Source organism: Rhineura floridana, chromosome 19 (genome assembly GCF_030035675.1).
Source record: "Rhineura floridana isolate rRhiFlo1 chromosome 19, rRhiFlo1.hap2, whole genome shotgun sequence".
Lineage (NCBI taxonomy): Eukaryota > Metazoa > Chordata > Lepidosauria > Squamata > Rhineuridae > Rhineura > Rhineura floridana.
In genome coordinates this window covers 20,702,970-20,723,397 of record NC_084498.1, presented here as the reverse complement: position 1 = coordinate 20,723,397, position 20,428 = coordinate 20,702,970, and the positions used below count along the sequence as shown (strand labels likewise).

Sequence of the window (20,428 nt, the reverse complement as noted above, 5' to 3'; positions counted from 1 at the left end):
AGGAGTGGGAGGTCGAGCAAGTGAGGGGGGGAGGGTGAGCGAGCAAGCGGGCGGGAGAGAGAGAGAGCGGGGGAGAGGGGGAGCGAGCGAGCAGGCGGGAGAGAGAGCGGGGGAGAGGGGGAGCGAGCGAGCAGGCGGGAGAGAGAGCGAGGGAGCGGGTGCAGGTTGGCAGGCCAGCGGGCGGGCAGCTCCCTCCCTGCGATCCGCGGCAGGGACCCTGCTGCGTATGGGGAGCGCTACTCCCCCACCATAACAAGGGGCCCTTCAGGAGCCCCTGTGGGCCACAGGGCCCTCAGCCAGGGCCCCACCTGGCTGCCCTTTGAAGCCAGCTCTGATTATACTACACGGGCCAATTAGGTCTGATTCTGCATATCTCTGTGTATTTTTAACTGGTCGAATAGTTTTCTTCCTCTATACTATAAGGTTGGTTTCAAATATTGTTGGTATTTATCCTTATATTTATATACCACCGTCCATTTCAAGAAACATTATACAGAAACTTCATCATGTTTTTTTTGTCATTCTGAATTTAATTTCAATAACAAATGTATCCTGCTTGCTTGTAATACAACCTCTAAACGGTTTACAAGAAATATTAACGTTATTGTAAAAGCATCATAATGAAAACCATTTAAAAGATCATTAAAAGGAACAGAAAACTAAAAAGAGATGAAAGCATGTCAGTGTCTACACATCTGGTTAGGCGTGCCTAAACACAAATGCTTTAAGCAGGTGCCAAAAAAGAAAGAAAGTACAGCGCGTCTTCCTTGTGTACTGCTCTGAAATCCATTTTTGGGCTGGCAGTTTATATGTATTTGACAGAAAGTAAATAAATAGCTGCAGTTTATTTCTATTTTTATGTTTCTTCATCCTACACTCCCTCCCCCACACACAACATTCAGCCCTTGATCAAATAGGATCTGCTCTGAGTAAGGGCCTCAACGTATACCGGTCTGCATTTTGCAAAACATGCTCCGCTGTGACTTTGGGCAGGGGGAGAGGCAACATTCCAGACATCCATCAGGGATTCTCCTGCAAAGCACAGCCCCATTGTTTCTCCCTGCCAATATCGCTGCAACCATTCAGGTGTACCCAGCTGACGTTGGAGCTGCAGGAAATGGAACGAGCGGCTGAGGTTCAAGGCTCGAGATGTCAAGCTAATTTGCAATGTCACCCTCATCTCTTCACTTTGCACCAAAAGAACCCAATGGACTCCTTTGGAAGGGAAATGAGGCTTTAGAGGGACAGAGATTCATACTGTCCAAATGTTCCCATTGATGGGGACTGAGTCTTCTTTGCTGGCTGCTGGCTGTGTATTTTAACTTTTTTCCCCATTTTATTAAGACATAATACAATGATTTTTTCCCAAGTCGGAATAAGATATCAGGTTGACAAAAAAAAAAAAAACCATAAGAAATGGGGGGGAATACTCATTAATATTCATGAAAAAACAATTCTATGTCGCTGCCATTGTTCCAAATAATATATATGGATGAATGTGTTCCTGTGTTTTCTTACAACAATACATAACAAACAATTTTTCAATAATAATTCATTAGATTGTCTACCTTTCCTTATTTTTGCTGTATTAGTTAGCTGTAATAGTTTGTTTAACCATATGAAATAACTCCCAGACTCCAAGAATACTGGCTTTGGATGTGGAGGATCCAGTGATAACATATTGTTATACGAGCAGCTGTTAATGCATGAATGATCATTTCCACTTCTCCTGTTAAGGATGGATCTTTTAAATAACCAAATTATAAGTAATGGGCCTACAGATAATTGGTAGCCTGTTGTAATTTTGATTTCATTTACTACAAAAGTCCAATAAGTCCTTATTTGGGGACATGACCAGAATATATGAAGCACATCAGTAGGTTGATGTTTTACATCTCCAACAAGTATTTGCCTCTAATAGGGAGTAGAGGATGCCACAAGTCAGATCTGAAAAAAGGATGGAAGAATAACCAAAAAAAATGGATTACAGCAAGCCGGCAGTGTTGTTATCAGGAATTTCCATAATCGATGAGCAAAAGAAGCACAGGAATTCCATACTCCATAGCTAGTGCAACAGCTGAGGCTTTTAACTGCTCATGTTGTATGAAATAAAGGGCTCTCCCAGATGACCTGTTTGTTGAGGATTCATCCTGATTTGCTCGCACAAAGCTTATGTGGAGGTCAGACTATGCCCGATCTTTTATCGAGCATTCGTTCTGGTTCGTTTGAGGGTTGGTTATGTGCAAATGGGCATTTGCCCTGCATTTATCCTGATTTGCTCGTGGAGTGTGTATGTGCCTTCCGGTTAATCATTTGCTCATCCCACAGTGTATTCCCCTGCCACTGTGCTAGCAATACAAAAGTCCAGTTTAAAAAAAAAACTGATTTGTTGCACCAGGGCAACAGAGAATTTTTATCCACATTAATTCTGCAAACCCAAGTTTCCAGTACGCTCTTGAATCCCTCCCGCAAAATAGCGACTGGTACCCTGTGTTACTTTCACAGACAGTCCATTCCCCAAACAGAAACATGAAAGGTTATCGAGCCAAAAAGAGAGAGCCATAGATCATAAACACAGTCAATCTGTAACCCAGACCTACCTATTCAACCAGTTCTTTCCTCTCAGCTGTCAGCTCAGTAGTAATACTTTTTTAGCGCTGGCGCCACTTCTTATTGTGCTAAAAGTTGCCCTGACATCACTTCTTCTTTTTCCCAGTTTAACCTTTAGAAAGAATTCTTCGGTCCTTGGCTTTGTCATTACGGTAAATATTCCAGTGGATGTTTCCCACATAATGGGACACGACCCAGAAGAGCTCAGGCACAATGAAGTCCTGTCAGTTTTGCTGGGGTTTGATAAGCACACCTATATTCCCACAATGAAATTCTTTCTCTTGAAAGGCAGATGCCCTTTGCTTCTTAAATCGAGGATGGGGAATCTCAGCCCCCAAGAGCCAAATAAGGGCCTCTTGTCTAGCCCGTGGGACTTTCCCCAGGACACATCCAACATCGTCCTTCGGTTTGTGGGTCTGGAAGCAAGCCTACTGCACAAAGGCAAAATTGACATTCATTGCTCCGCCCGCTTTTGCCTTTTTCGACTGAGATACGGCCCCCAGCAGGCTACCCAGAAGGGAATGCGGCCCTCGAGCCAAAACAGGTTCCCTGTCCCTGTCTTCAACAAACACGGGAGCCATTGCAGTAAGCTGAAACAGAAACTGTCTTCCATTTTTTGCAGCGGCAACAGAGGTAGGTCGCACCTTCCTCAGAGGTACATATGGGTTTTTTAAAGAGATTGAATGAGACATCCTTGTGCTTTGAAACCATATATTGTCAGGTGCCCAATATCAAAGAGGTGAGGGGAAAGGAGTGTTGATGTATAATGGCAGTGTCACGCTGAGGTAAAAAGCGGCTTGAGAACTGCACTTAATTTCTCCTTTTGTCCTTCAAGCTCGTCCTTTACCAAAACAAATAAAAAACAGCCGTGGCCGAGGTTCAGTCTTTTCTCTCTCTGTTGTCACCCTGCTTGACATGTCATATGAAGATAAAAGAGAGTGGAGGACACACGCAGTTCTCCTGCAAAGACTCCTGCATCCAAGTCCCCTGGCAGCCAGCAATGGAAGCCACCGTCCAGAATGTTCTAGAAGTGGAAAAACAGAAAAATAGGATAGAGTCAGTTGCAGTTCCATGGCTTCCATTTCTGACACTGCGGCCCCATCTGCACTAGACATTGAAAGGAAAGCAATATTCTACCATGGAAAACAGTCCTGGCTTCCCCCAAAGCATCCTGGGAAGTGTAGTTTGTTAAGGGTGATGAGAATTGTTAGAAGACCCCCGTTCCCCTCAAAGAGCTACAGTTCCCGGAGTGGTTTAACAATCAATCCCTCTTCCTGGGGAACTCTGGAAAATGTAGCTCTGTGAGGGGGATAAGGGTCTCCTGAGAACTCTCAGCACCTTTAACAAACGATACTTCCCAGGATGCTTTGGGGGAAGCCAGGACTGTTTACAGTGGTATTATACTGCTTTATATGTCTAGTGCAGATAGGGCCTGCCAATAGTGGTGGCTTGTGCCCACTGAGCTTTGCAAGGTAGAAGGCAGGGAGGTTGGCAATAGGTGGAGCCATGACCAATGCAGGCTGAGACAACTCATTGTAGGTTTGCCCCTACTGAGTTCTATCATGGCAGCCCAAAAATGACAGGGAGGGCCAATCACCTCGACTGGATGCAAGTAAAAAGAAACAGACAGGTGGGGGCTGGCTGTAGAGTGTGTGTATGGGGCAGCTGAGGTGCAGGGCAGCAAATCCACTCTGGATTTTAGCTCAAACTTTTAAGGTGTTGTCCAAGGTGCTGAACCTATTTTGGGATTCGTTTTCAGCACCTTGAAGAGCTCCCTGAAAGTTCGGGCTTTTAAAACTTGGAGCACGTTCCACTGCCTCACTGACATCAGAGCCACCAGTCTCCACATCATTGACATCTGTTCAGCCAGATCATGACAAACATCAGGAGTGTTCACACATTCCAATGAGTGTGCAGTCTGTGTACCCATGTACACAACAGTTGAGCTGAGCACATATACAGCCATTCACAGGATACCTTGAATGAGTGTAAAGCCTGTGCACACCAGGTGTGGGAAACCTCTGGCCCTCCAGATGTTGCAGAACTACAACCCCCATGCTGGCCGGGGCTGATGTGAGTTGTAGTTCAGCAACATCTGGAGGGCCAAAGTTTCCCCACATTTGGTATAGACAATAGTTGGGCTGTACAAACCAACAAGTGTGCACCTTTCACACAAGCGCTTGTACATGCACAGGGACAGCTTCTACCTGCATTCGGTGTAACGTGTGAACAAGCCTCTTGGGGCACCCTAGATAGTCACCCACCTAGCCCCCTGCAGACCGTCTCCTTGGCACCGTTTCTTGCTGCTCAGGGCATCCCCTTGACATTCCACACAGACCCGCCTCTCTCTCACCAGCTGGCTGCTCCAGAAGTGCAGGTGGCAGGCAATACTCACCTGTTTCAGGCGGAAGTAGGTGCAGTAACTGCAAAGCACAAAGAGCAAGCAAGAAAAGTGTTTTAGCTCCGTGTTTAGCTAAATGGCCTTCAACCCATTCCCATCCCTCCCACCCCCCCCACTAGCACATACACAAACTGGGGTTTAGAGCTGGGAGAGACATTTAGTCCAGTTTGCATTTAAAGGTGAATCTACCTAATTCACACATTCCAAAAGAATGCCACAGTCCTTTGAAATGTGCACTTCTGCAGATTTTGCAATGCAAACTTCCACAGTCAAGTACAGTATACCAAAATGCGTACACTGGGGGTGTGAATATTTGTGAAAATAACACACACAAACACATTGCGCTGGGTGAAATGGCTTTGGAAAACAAAATATGCAACTTAGGCAGAACTGCATAAAAAAATGTGCCTGTTAGAAGAAATTCGCACTAAAATGGTGCATTTTAACAAGGACATTTAAAATATACACTCCATGTTGTGAGAATGTGGGGAACTGAAGACTGAAAAAATGAGAAACGGAGAGAAATTAAACCAAAATTGTCAGATCTACCTATAAAAACTGAGGTCACCTTCCGAGTGTCAGGATTTTGCAGAAGCAATTCAAGCACATGGGGAGATCTACACTTGTGCAACGAAAGTGGATTAAGATGCTCTGTCACTCTGGCGCAATAAACTCACATTTAAAAAATGACTTTTTTGCAGTGAGGGAAGTGATGGGGAAACGCACCGGACAGGAAGAACGAACAAACGATTAAAGTGAAAGAAAAGGGAGGTATAAACATGCTCAGGGGAACCCTTGCTGGAAAAAAAACGGAGGGAGGAATCCTAAAGGGGTAACAAAACAAAACCCTAGTGTTTCACCTGGCAACCTGATTATTGAGTGGTATTTCCCAGTCTGCTGTTGAACCCCTCCCACAAAATACTGGAGGTGAACTAAACGAGTAGAGCATATAGCTGGATTGGAGCATTCAATAACGAGTAATAGGCAGTGGCAGCTGATGCCCTTTGGTGGAGCAGAAGGCAGGGGAGCCCAACAGTAGGCGGAGCTAGAGCCAATGGGATATGGAGCCAACTAATTCTAGTTTGGTCCCCCATCCTTTGCCCTGCTGAGTTCTACAAGGCCAACACTGAGACTGAGGAGGAAGGGGGAACTGACAGGCAGAAACATGCCCTCGACTGGCTGTAAGTTAGAAGGCAGGTAGGTGGGGGCTGGCTGAGGGCGCATTGAGGTTGGTGGGGCACAGCCTCATGTGTCCTAATGGACCAGCCTCCATTGGGCAATAGGGTGCCTGGGTGGTGATCTTTAGCATGAGAATCTGAGAGATGTTGGAAGATGAGGCGCAGCAAACCTGAAGAAGCATGGATCGTCTGTGGCCCTTTCCAGGCATTTTTTAAAAAATGGTCCCTAACCTACAAAATTTTTAAAATTCGTTACTAAGTGATTCCACGAGGACGGGGAAGAAAAATCGGTTTTGCATCCTTAGTGTGCTGTTTAGGGCCCTAAGTGAACAGGAGGAAGATGGATATACAAGTCACACATCACAGAGCATCGTTGACTGCTAGGAAACGGGATTGGTCAGGGAAGAGGCCCAGATGCATTTGTTGTTGTTCTCTGATTATAATACGGTCACCGCATCAAGCAGGGATACCCTCTAGGGGTGACCAAGAAATGCTAGTTAGGTATCCCTCCTGGGATTCATCATCCAAAGCCTCTTATTTGCTTCTGTTTATTCCTGGCTCTCAAACAGCATTCTTGGAGGTGAAATGGAGCATCCTGTTCTTCTGCAGGGGTCCAGGCTAGATGAAAGGCAGTGATGGCTGGTGCCCATTGAGACTTGTAGGGCAGAAAGCAAGGGGGCCAGCAGGAGGCCGAGCCAGCGCTAATGACAGGCAGAGCCAACGACAGGCAGAGCCAACCAAAGCTACATTCAGACTAGGGATGAGAGAGAAATTTGATCCACTTTGCATTTAAAGCCGAATTGTTCAAATTCACATTTTCCGAAACAACATGAGAACTGAAACCCAGCCATCCTTATCAAAATTCGCACATCTGAATTTTGAGGTGCAGGTCTCCAACCAGACAATCTTTGCAAAAATGCATATGTTAAGGGGAAAGTGCTTAAAATGAATATGTTAGTGAAAACGACAGGCAAAAATGCATTGTATTAATAGAAATTGCTTGCAAAAATGTGCACATTAGTCAAAACTGCATACAAAAATGTGCTTATTAGGAGAACGCCACATGAAAATGCTGAAGAATTTTCATGAGGATTCTTTAACAAAAATGCAAATTGCTGCAGAAATGTGGAGAACCGAATTTAAGATTGGAAGAATGAGGAACTGATATAACTGAAATTGACAGATCCTTCCATCCCTAATTCAGACAGCACTTTATTCCATTTTCCTGACATTTCTTTATCTGTTAATTTGCATCTTATGTGATCTTTTATACAATGGAAAAGCCACTTCTGGAAATTTAGTAGAATCAAGTGGAAGTTTAGTGCTCATTTCCATGTTAATTGTTTACAGAAAAGAACAGACGCATGTCAGAAGACTCATCTCACTCCCCTTTCATGCAGATTGGCCCGTAGGATGCTGGAGACATAGGGACCCTGCTCCCGAAATAGTAAGGGGTCTAAGACCCCCCGAGACCCTGGACAACTACACCCCTCATCCTCTCAGTTAATGATGTATATGGATAGCTCAGGGGGCCTCAGCTACATGGAACCCTACATCTGCCTGTACGGTGAGTACCTATAGATCCGCCACTAAGTGTGACTGGATGCAGAGGCAGTTGTGACTGGTGCCCGCTAGGAATGGTAGCGCTGTGTTTTGGATTTGCGTATTGTTTTGGAAAGTGTGGATAAGGTAAGTTCGGGGTATACCTTCATTAACCATCTGGAAGAGTCAAATGCTACCTGTCTCACAGCCTTTGCTCACAGCTTCACTGTGACTGGCATCTTTTCCGGCAAGCTGATCGTGAACTAAAAGGACCTTTCTTTGAGGTTTAAGCTGTACTTTTTTAAAAAAGTCAGCCAACCCGTGGCCCAACCCGTGATGCCAACCACAGCCAAACAATTAACTTTGTAACTGGCTGCCAAGTTAACGGAGTACTCAGAGACGTACTGCAACCTCTCCCCACAGCAACGGAGTCCGGCTGTATTCCATGTTACGTTTATACACACACACCACACTTTTTTGCTTGCCTTTTTTCTTTGCTTCCTCTCCAGAATAATCTTCTGCTAATAGTCCTGCTTAAAATTCCATTCCCCAATTTTATGAAAGCAGCTCACTGAATTACGTGAGGGTGGGTGGGAGAGGGCGGGGGAAACAACATTCAGGATCTCAAGATGAAAGGAGGAGGGGTGTTCTTGTTTTGAAGCCCCTCCTCTGTCTGCTGAGAAACCAAAATACCTTGCCAAGGGTCCAGGGTAAAGGCAATCAGGGCTTATCCACACGGCGAATTACTGTGTATCTGGTTCTACTTGCATCCTCTTTTAATTTGCATGGTTCACATGACGTTGCAGGCAAGCAGAAGCTATCACACAGTTTTCCCCTTTAAATCCATATTAACCCAATGCGCTGAGGGCAGGGCCACAAGGAAACAGCTACACTAATCCTTCCCAAAGGATCCTACTTGTGTGAATGGAAAACAATGGATTGGAAGCCACCAGTGAGCAACAAGTGTGGACCTTGAAAATCTATTACGATGGTAAAAGCAGCGTCTTTAGTACGAAGTTCAACTCCTGTGTGGATAAGCCCTCAGTGAGATGGTGGGAATGGGAGGAAGGTTTACAGCATTTGGGGTTTTTAGTTTATTTATTTATTTATTTATTTATTAAATTTATATACCGCCCGACTAGCAATAGCTCTCTGGGCGGTGAACATAAAATAGCATAAAAATACAATGAATAACAAAATAATACTAAAATACAATCATCAATCCAATACAATAAACATTTTAAAAAGTAAATCAGTGTAACTTAAAATGCTTCAGAGAATAGGAAGGTTTTGACCTGGCGCCGGAAGGAGAGCAGAGTCGGCGCCAGGCGTACTTCCTCAGGGAGACTGTTCCATAGTTCGGGGGCCACCACTGAGAAGGCCCTAGATCTTGTCATCACCCTCTGGGCCTCCCTGTGAGTTGGAACCCGGAGGAGGGCCTTCGTAGCAGAATGTAGTGCACGGGCCGGTTCATATCGGAAGAGGCGTTCCGCAAGGTATCGTGGTCCCGCACCGTATAAGGCTTTATAGGTTAATACCAACACTTTGAATCTAGCCCAGAAACATATTGGCAACCAGTGCAAGCTGGCCAGAACAGGTGTTATATGCTCGGACCGCTTGGTCCTTGTCAGCAATCTGGCCGCCGCATTTTGCACTAGTTGTAGCTTCCGAACTGTCTTCAAAGGTAGCCCTACGTAAAGCGCATTACAGTAATCCAAACGTGAGGTTACCAGAGCATGTACCACTGATGTAAGGTCCTCTTTACTCAAATAGGGACGTAGCTGGGCTACCAACCGAAGTTGGTAAAACGCATTCCTTGCCACCGAGGCTACTTGAGCCTCAAGTGAGAGGGAAGAGTCTAAAAAGACTCCCAGACTACGAACCCGGTCCTTTAGGGGGAGTGTAACCCCATCCAGGACAGGGTATATATCCACCATCCGATCAGAGAACCCGTCCACCAACAGCATCTCAGTCTTGTCTGGATTGAGCTTCAGTTTGTTAACTCTCATCCAGTCCATTGTCGCGGCCAGGCAACGGTTCAGCAAATCGACAGCGTCACCTGAAGAAGATGAAAAGGAGAAGTAGAGCTGCGTGTCATCAGCATACTGATGACAACGCACTCCAAAACTCCTGATGACCTCTCCCAACGGCTTCATGTAGATATTAAAAAGCAGGGGGGACAAAACTGACCCCTGCGGGACCCCATATTGGAGAGCCCGCGGTGTTGAGCAATGTTCCCCAAGCACTACCTTCTGGAGACGACCCGCCAAGTAGGAGCGGAACCACTGCCAAGCAGTACCTCCAACTCCCAACTCCGCGAGCCTCTCCAGAAGGATACCATGGTCGATGGTATCAAAAGCCGCTGAGAGATCAAGGAGAATCAACAGAGTTACACTCCCTCTGTCTCTTTCCCGACATAGGTCATCAAACAGGGCGACCAAGGCTGTCTCAGTGCCAAAACCGGGCCTAAAACCCGATTGAAATGGATCTAGATAATCAGTTTCATCCAATAGCGCCTGGAGCTGGCCAGCAACCACCCGTTCCAAGACCTTGCCCAGGAATGGAACATTCGCCACTGGCCTGTAGCTGTTAAAATTGTCTGGGTCCAAGGAAGGCTTTTTCAGGAGTGGTCTCACCACTGCCTCTTTCAGACAGCCCGGGACCACTCCCTCTCGTAAAGAGGCATTTATCACTTCCTTGGCCCAGCTACCTGTTCCATTCCTGCTAGTTTTTATCAGCCAGGAGGGGCAAGGATCCAGTACCGAAGTGGTTGCACGTACCTGTCCAAGCACCTTGTCCACGTCCTCGAGTTGAACCAACTGAAGCTCATCCAACAAAACAGGACAAGACTGTGCTCCGGACATCTCACTAGGATCTACTGCTATAACTTGAGAGTCTAGGTCCTGGCGGATACATGAGATCTTATTCTGGAAGTGATCGGCAAACTTATTACAGCGGGCCTCCGATGATTCCACCGTGTCCAGAGGGTTTGAATGGAGAAGCCCCCGGACAACTCGAAAGAGCTCCGCTGGGCGGCAAAGAGATGATTTAATAGTGGCAGCAAAATGATGTTTTTTAGCTGCCTTCACTGCTCCTACATAGAGCTTAGTCGAAGCACTAACCAGCGCATAATTGTATCCGTCGGGAGTTCGTCTCCATCTCCGCTCAAGCCGCCTCCTATCTTGCTTCATCGCTCTCAGCTCCGGAGTATACCATGGAGCTGTATGAGCTCTACACAGGAGAGGGCGTGCAGGAGCGATCGTGTTTACAGCCCGGGTCATCTCCGTATTCCACAGAGCGACCAGGGCTTCAGCAGGAGCGCCAGTCCCATCAGCCGGAAAATCCCCCAGAGCCCTTTGAAAACCTAGTCTTAACCTAGTTAAGAGAAAAGACAAGAAAGAGGAGACATACTAAAGGTATATAAAATTATGCACCACGTGGAGGAAGTGGACAGAGAAAAAAGGTTCCTCTCTCATCTCTAGAACTCAGGGACATCCAACCAAGCTGAACGTTGGAAAATTCAGGAGAGGCAAAAAGAAGGACTTCTTCCCCCAGCGCATCGCTCCCACAGGGGGCAGTGTTGGCCACCAACTTGGATGCTTTTAAAAGAGGATTAGACAACTTCAAGGAGGTTTTAGGCTCTCGATGGCTACTAGCCATGATGCTTATGTTCTACCTCCACTGTCAGGAGCAGTATGCCTTTGAATACTAGTTGCTGGGAACCACACATGGGGAGAGTTCTGTCGCATTCAGGTCCTTCCTGCAAGCTTCTCATAGGCATTGATCCAGAACAGGTTGCTGGACTGGATGGACCACTGGCCTGACCCAGCCAGACTCTTAAGTTTTTAAGGAGCAACTGTTTGGATGTCCGTGTGTCCTACTTTACAGAGGATCATCTTCTGTTTGAAAGGCGGTCTGGTCCACATCGAATTTAAAGATACAGAAGAAGGGACAGCCAAGGCTTTGAAGTTGCCCATCAGCAATGAGCAACCTGGACAGCAGACTGAGCAGGTGCACGGGTCACCTGGTCACAGCCTTCCCCACTTTGGTGAGATGCATTGTATTCCCATTTCACATATGGGGCACTCCAGATGGTTTTTTTTTCTAGTGTGCATTCATGATGACTTGTGCTCATGATGGTATCAGGGCAGTTATACAGGATCCTGCTTTCAACACTGTTTGCACTTGCAAATGTTTTTGGGGTGCACACGTTGCTTCATTTCTCAGTTGGTGCATGTCCTGAAACTTCCTGCTAAAATCCTTTATGCCAGAAATGTTCCAAGGTTTGTTTGTTTGTCTCCTGCTTTTATTGTGCTATAGCACAAGAGTGCCGCTCCGGATGGCGATAAGGTGGTAACAATGGGGAAAGCCCCGCGGTACAATTAATAAATTATGTGTGGATGGTTTAGTATATATATCCCCCCACTAACGCACCATTATTGGTCATATCTGCACTATACGTTTAAAGCACTATTATACCACTTTAAACAGTCCTGGTTTCTGCCCAAAGAATCCTGAGAACTGTAATTAATTAAGGGTGATGAGAGTTGTTAGGAGACCCCTATTCCACTCACTGAACTGCAGTTCCCAGAATGGTTTAACGATCAATCCCTCTTCCCAGGGTACTCTGGGAATTGTAGCTGTGCAAGGGGAATAGGGGTCTCCTAACAACTCGTGGCGCCCTTAGCAAACTACAAGTCCCAGGATTCTTTGGGGGAAGCCATGGCTGTTTAAAGTGGCTTGATGTTGTTTTCAGTTTAGAGTGCAGATGGGGCCCATGTCTGATCCACTTTGAAGGGCCATTCCATGGGAGAGATTGTTAGGCCCCAAAGGCCCACACTAGCTGCTACTGATTAATACCCTGCAAAGTAATGACAACAGAAGATTTATGTAACTTTAAAGTTAACAATGAGGACATTGAACATGTCAAGAATTATCAATCCCTTGGCAGAGTCGTTATCCAAAATGGAGACAATAGTCAAGAAATCAGAAGAAGGCTAGGACTGGGGAGGGCAGCTATGAGAGAACTAGAAAAGGTCCTCAAATGCAAAGATGTATCACTGAACACCAAAGTCAGGATCATTCAGACCGTGGTATTCCTGATCTGTATGTATGGATGTGAAAGTTGGACAATGAAAAAAGTGGATAAGAGAAAAATAAACTAATTTGAAATGTGCTGTTGGAGGTGAGCTTTGCGCATACCATGGACTGCGAAAAAGACCAATAATTGGGTGTTAGAACAAATTAAACCAGAACTGTCACTAGAAGCTAAAATGATGAAACTGAGGTTATCATACTTTGGACACATCATGAGAAGACATGATTCTCTAGAAAAGATAATAATGTTGGGAAAAACAGAAGGGAGTAGAAAGAGAGGAAGGCCAAACAAGAGATGGATTGATTCCATAAAGGAAGCCACAGACCTGAACTTACAAGATCTTGGAGGTCACTGATTCATAGGGTTGCCATAAATCGTAATCGACTTGAAGGCACATAACAATAACAAAGTGAATCAGGCTGGGGGGGGTGCGCGCGGCCACACGCACACATGCAGGACGTCTGTGGCTGTCAAAGTGATATACTGCTTTAAAGTTATAATGCAGTTAGGTCCATTGTACCAATCACATGTTGTACAATACCAGCCTGAAGAACAATTTGTTCTAAATTTGCATCTCTACATCTAAATCAGCATGTGCACATTTTATGCAAATCAGTGGCCTCTTTTTTTTGGCAACTCATTTCCTCTCTCTTTTTGGCAATGCGTAAGTGTCAGCCCCTGCATACAGCACAATGGGCCATGTGTTCCCAAGAGGATTTTGCGGCCCAGTTTCCAAGCCACGCCTACCTTGGCCGCTTCTCCCTCATTAGCATGTGAGGTCTTCTCCAGGGCTCCTTAAAATCCCTTTTAAAAGAATCAGGCAGAATCTTAGCCACCTCTGTCAAAAGACCAGTGAAGAGAAAAGAGCACATTAATGGATTCCAAACACTCATCGCAGCAGTCTGGTGCAGACCATTAAGAGCAAACTGAAAATTAATCAAAATGGCACATTGTTGACAGCACAGCTAGAGCAAAGCTCTGCTTCTCAAAATTGCAATCCGTGGTTATTTTTTAGTATTATAAGAAACACCATAAATTTACATGCTGGCATTTACCGCCTTTCAGTACTTCAAAATCTGAAAGCAAATTAATCAGTATTTAGTTTTTTAAAAATATATCCATTCACATTTGAATAAGTCAGATTATACCCTTCATTGTGAATTATTTTTAATTACAGTCATCTTCGAATCTCAAAACATGTGTCATTCATAACATAATAACACTGGCTTTATGCTATGAAATATAACGCTATCTAAATCCTCAAAATAATCATCAACTGCAAATAGATTTGAGGAGAACAGGCAGGGTAGAACAGAGACAAAATGCCGCCCTGGGCTCCTACTGGGAGGAAGGTGGGATATAAATTAAATAATAAACAAATAAATAAAATTTGTAGTATAATTAGTGCCCAAGGCTACTTAACAAACGAGGTTATAAAGCTACAGCTTGACCCCAGTTTGCTTTAACTAGCTTTGGTTAGAACAAACCACAGTTCCCTGGGCTAGTGCATACTGTGAAACTGTGGCTTGTTCCATCCCAAATGTAGAAATTTTTGCTCTCACTCACAGAAAAGAAGTGAGCCAACTCAAGGCTTACTGCAACCATGGACGTTTTGCTTGAGATGAAGGACAAGATGGCACCCACACCCAGGGCCCATGCCATGTACAGATGATCAGACTGGCAGCTGAAACTTAAGGCCAAACTAGACAGGGCTTTTCTCATCTACTGTGGTATTGCATAGCTAAATTTTGTTAAGCAAATAGCTGATATGGAGGGGGATGAGCTGGATGAGGAACATGGGGCAGGAGAACGTATTAATCCAGGAAGACTGGGGAATCTCAGGCCCAGGAACTAAATGTGGCCCTCAGGGGGTCTGTATTCGGCCCTCAGGACCTTTCCCAGGCCATTCTCCCTCCCACAATCCATAACCTCCATAAGTGCTTTTCCTGGCTGGAGTGTGCCCATGAACTGAGAAGATACCTCTCACTTGCCTGGATGGAGGATAGAACGATGTCTGACGTGTCTCTGACTTTTGTTCCGCTGGAATTGCTCTGTCCACTTTTGCCCCTGGCCCCACCCACCACTAGTCTGTGGCCTCCAAAAAGCCACAGGTTCCTCAGCCCTGAGATGATAGTCTGAACCAGGCCAGCTACTCAGACTACTTATTTTTCGTTGGGCTTTGTAGACCACACTTGCTGCATTATATATATCAGACAGGCACTTTCTCTGTTGTCTTCTGAGCACCTGCTAAAGGCGCTCCTCTTTCAACAAGCCTTCTAAATGGAGATCTTTTGGTATGTGCATTAGATTTAAATTGATTTTATGTATGTGCTGTTGTTGTTTTATACTGGCTTTATGTGTTTATCCAAGACACTGATATACTGGTTAACCAACTTTTTTAAAAAAGTTTTTAGATATGCAATTGTTTTAACTGTTTTTACATATAGCTCCGTCTGCACTTTACATTTAAACCAATATTATGCCACTTATAACAGTCACAGCTTCCTCCCAAAGAAACCTGGCAATTGTAGTTAAGCGGAATTGACTTGAAGGCCATCCATTTTATTTTTTCAAGTATGTTGCAGGTTGTTAGGAGGCCCCCTATTGCCCTTGTGGAGCTATAATTCACAGAGGGGTTGAACAGTCTGCCCCTCTTCCCAGGGAACTCTGGGAATGGTATTTCTGTGAGGGGGACGGGGGCCTTCTAACAACTCTCAGCACCCTTAACAAACTATAGTTCCCAAGATGCTTTGGGGAAGCTACCACTGTTTAAATGGTGTAATAGTACTTTTAAAGTACTAATGCAGACGGCGCCTGTTTTATATATGGACCTTTAGTGTTGCAGTGCTTACCCTTTGGAATTCCGTCCCCTTAACTATTAGACAGGCTCCATCTATGTTATTTATTTATTACATTTATACCCCACCTTTCTCCCATCCAGGCACTGACCAGACCTGACTCTGCTTACTTTCAGCAGGGAGCTGGCCTTATGTGCCTTCAGACCATAGCCTGGGACGAGGCTATCTGTTATCTTTTCGGCACCTACTGAAGACCTCCCTCTTTCAACAAGCCTTTTAAGTAGAGGCCTTATCCCAGTCTGTGTCTGTGCTGGAAATGCTTTTAAATATGTTTTTAAAGCTTTTTTTTAAAAGATGTTTTGTTTTAATATATTTTAAAGTCTGTTTTTAAGATGTTTTAGAGTGTTTTTACTGTTTTTGTTTGCTGCCCCTGGCTCCTACTGGGAGGAAGGGCAGGATATGCATTTTAATAACAATAACAATCTTCATCACCATCAACATCTTGTAAATTACTGTGGGTAGCGATGCATATGTGAATTAAATCATCATCACCATACCTTTTGCTGTATCGCACACTGGGCTCTCCCCAAGGCAACCTCTCCTCTGCTTTAGGTCTGGGCAGGGGGTCCCTCCATTCCGAGGTGGCACGCTGACCTGACGCGTCCGGTCTTTGCTGCCGGGGCCACATAAAGAGCGGCACTTGCTCCAGAGGCCCCAGGGACCGACCACACAGTCAACAGCTGCTAGAGGTGAGGGGGAGAGGAGGGGGAGAGGCGATAGGGATGGAGGGGGGCAGGAGGCAAGGAAACAGGGGAGATGTTGGCAAAGGCGGGGGGAGAAGAAGGATGGCAGAGAGACAGACAGGGAAGGGGTGAGCAGGGACAAAGAAAGGTTGGGGAAGAGAAGAGGAGGAGAAGGACAAGAGATCAGTTTTGTTGTAGAAATAGGCACAGAACATTATTCAGTTGTAACCAGGGATGGATGAATCCATCAGTTTCAACTCTCTCGGTTTCTCATTTTCCTAATCTTAAATTTAGTTCTCCGCCTTTCTGCAGCCATTTGTCTACTTGATTCAGGGCAGAGCTTGGGAAAGTTCCTTTTTTGAACTACAGCTCCCATCAGCCCAATCCAGTGGCCACGGTGGCTGGGGCTGATGGGAGTTGTAGTTCAAAAAAGTAACTTTCCCAAGCTCTGCTTCAGGACAATGGATGCCGCGCAAGGGAGAGGCAACCCATCCTCAGCCGGGCCACAGAGAAGCAGATGTCAGCACATCTGGAATTTCTCACAGACAAAGGATTCAGACCGACGACAAAAGCAGCATGATTTGGGGGGTTGCGTTTTATATTTAGATTGGACCACTCTGTGTGAAGGCAGATGAAAGCTCGGCTCCAACAACGACACTCTCATAAGAAGAAGAAAAGGACAGAGCATAAAGAAATGATTTATATGTATACATAAACGTAGATTGTCTGCCAGATGCATAATGTCACATATAAAAAGCACACACCCTGAAGAACGTAAGAGCCTGGCTGTTGGATCCGGCCAGAAAGCCCATCTAGTCCAGCATCCTGCCAGATGCTTATGGAAGTCCTTGAGTCCAAGAGCCCTCTCCCCTCCTGCAGTTTCCAGCAACTGGTATTAAGATGCACGCTGCCTTTCACAGTGGAGGTAGAACAAAACCATCACAGTTCGTAGCCGCTGATTGCTTCCATAAATTTGTCTAATCCTCTTTTGAAGCCATCCAAGTTGGTGGCCCTCAGTCCCTCTTGTGGGAGCAAACTCCGTGGTTTATTTATTATGTAAATTTGTAGGCTGCTTTTCCATATCAATACGATCGCATCAGCTTACACAGGGCAAAAATGCAAGCCACTACCCTCAGCAAAAATCAAATACCAAATCATACTCAGAAGAAAGTGCCATTGGATTCCGGTAAGTGTATATTGGACTATTGCCCAAATCTATTCAACGGTCTGCGCTGGAAGCTTCGACAAAAATGCAAGTCACTACCTCAGTAAGAATCAAATACCAAACCATTCCAAAACATAACAATCCAACAAAACACCTCAGTTTGACTACATAAATATTATAACATTTGAAGTCATCATAAAACAAACTGTCCATCAACTAAAACATATCCGGAATAGAACAGGAAGGGGTGGAGTCGGGTTGGTAGGGAGAAGAAAAGGCTGGTGGTGTGGCTGGAATAAAGAGGATTATTGGCCTCTGGTTTCTCTCTTCAATTGCCTACAACACAACACCTTTCCTTATAGGGGAGTCTCTCCGTCCCCCTGATCATTCCGGTTGCCCTTTTCTGAACCTTTTCCAACTCTACAATATCTTTTTGGCAGCCAGAACTGTCCACGGTATTCCAAATGCTGCCGCACCATGGATTTATACAACGGAGTTACGCTGTCGGCAGTTTTCTTTTCAGGGATTTTTCTTTCCAGGGATGAGGAACCTCTGGCCGTCCAACCCCCATCAGCCCTAGTCAGCAGGGCCAATGGTCAAGGATGATAGGAGCAACATCTGGAGAACCACAGGTGACCCATCACTGTTCTGGCCCTTTCCATATATTACAGGGTGGGAAATCTGAATAGCACAGCCCCACCCTCCACACCCAATGACTAATACAACAAGAATAAATGAGGTGGGTTTTATAATTGATACAGGAAGTAGCATTCCTTCTTTCTTAGCGCAGAAATTGGTTTGCCTGAGTGCAGAGCTTTCCACTTCCTTAGTGGGCTGGCTTTTGCACTGAACTATGATTCCCTAGGAAATCAGCCATGCCATTAGGGCAGGACTGGAGGGCAGATGGCTGGCACCTCACTCAGCAGAAGGAGCAGGAGAGCCCCTCTGTGCATTGGGGCTAGCATACCATATTTTGAAGTATGTGAAGCCATGCACGTGACATTCTATAGAGGGAAGCCTCCGCAGACTATTTACTCCAGAGTCTAAACTTCTCTAAGTGCAAACCCCCCTCCCCTGGGAGCAATCCATCAGATCCTCTGATCTGAAGCTGTGAAGGGTTTCCAAAAGATACCTATCAAGTAGGAATGGACAAGTCTGTCCATTTTAGTTTCTCTCGTTTTTCCAATGTTAGACACAGTTCTTCGCATTTCCGCCTCAGTTTGCAACTTTTGTAAGTCCTCATGAGAATTCATCAGTGCAAATTCATTAGTGCAAATTCGTCCCGATACACACATTTTAACAAGCAATTTTCCCTACCATAAGATGCATCTTTGCATGTTATTTTCACTAGTATGTGAATTTGTATGGATGTTTTCCCCTAATATGCACTTTTTTGTACACCAGCCAGTGTGGTGTAGTGGTTAGAGTGTTGCAGTACGACCTGGGAGACCAGGGGTGGGATCCCCACACAGCCATGAAGCTCACTGGGTGACCTTGGGCCAGTCACTGCCTCACAGCCTCAGAGGAAGGCAATGGTAACACCACCTCTGAATACCACTTACCATGAAAACCCTATTCATAGGCTCGCCATAAGTCGGGATCGACTTGAAGGCAGTCCATGTCCATTTTATTTGGCTGAAGAACTGCATCGCAAAATTGAGAGAAGTGCAATTTTTGAAGGATACCTGCATTTTGGCTCAAATAGTGTTTCAGAAAGTGCAAGTTAAGGAGTGTTGTATTAAACTGAACTGAACTGAATTTCCCCCCCCCATCACTTGCACAAGCACAGGTCTGCTTTGCCTTTCAACCATTCACATCTTCCTCTAGTAAAGGGCAGCTTTCCACCAAGCCAAGGCTATATAGCATCCCTACCCACCCAAAGCACCAACTCACCTGACATCTGACAGATGGCGTGATAATCTTCACAGCAATCGCCTGTTTTCTCACAGTAGGTATCACAGTAACATAGCGCTCTGCTCCGAGACAAATCAGAACAATTGTTATTCCGACCCGGGCAGCATTTGTGGGTCTCCCGGTTGCCACATCCACCCTCGGCACATCGAAGAGGTCCACTTGCCAAAAGCCAGTGTAACAGACTAGCCAATATCCCACGCGGATGCTCAGTTTTCTCATGGCGGTTGCCTTGGCTCACCTCCCGACAAAACCAGCTGTTAGGAATCGCTGAGTATGGGTGACCTTTGCCACCAGGAGGTGGATGGAACAGCGGCTGTCAAATCCGACAGCTCTCAAAATGTTTTGCCCAATTTCGTGCTTGTCTGCGTTCGCTGCGACGCCAAAGCCAGGCCCTCCATGGAGGAAGCAGGCTTCTCCTGCAAAACATTAAAGTGGCATAATGTCCCACAGCAGAAATGACTAGGTGGACGCCCCAGCAGTCTCATCTACAGGGCTGACAGCAGGCGAGAGAAGTGAAAGGTACCTCTTTCAGAGTCCAGGGTTGGCAAATGGTCATCAATGACTGAGCATTGGCATCTGGGTTGCTGGAGCGATTGTTGCTGCTTGAAGAGAAGCCCCCAGCCTTTCTTCTTTCGTGAACGGGTGGCAGCAAAAGCTGTCTCTCCTCAAGTGGGCTCCGAACTGGGTTGCCTTTTATACAAGCAACAACATCTATGGGTGTAAAGTTCCCAGTGCACACAAGGGGATTGGCTGGACATTGAAACGAAAAAAGTTATCCCCCTCCTTTTTGTTTGAGTGTAAAAGTTTCTCCTGGGTCTTAAAGCCAGAGTTTACTCTGATTTTGCTTCTCGCGGAATCTGGACGATTAAAAGAAGGCAAAAGATCCTCATGGTGGATTCGAGAGGGTGAGCTTCTAGACGATCTGTTCATTGAGCATTCATCCGGATTGGTTTGCAGGGAGATGAGCTGACATGGGCTA

The 20,428-nt window shown here is 45.6% G+C and overlaps 1 pseudogene; it reads right to left on the bottom strand.

Annotated features, from left to right (window-relative positions):
* Positions 1 to 558: 558 nt before the first annotated feature.
* On the bottom strand, positions 559 to 20,076 carry LOC133373199 (somatomedin-B and thrombospondin type-1 domain-containing protein-like; annotated as a pseudogene).
* Between the last annotated feature and the right edge of the window lie 352 nt (positions 20,077 to 20,428).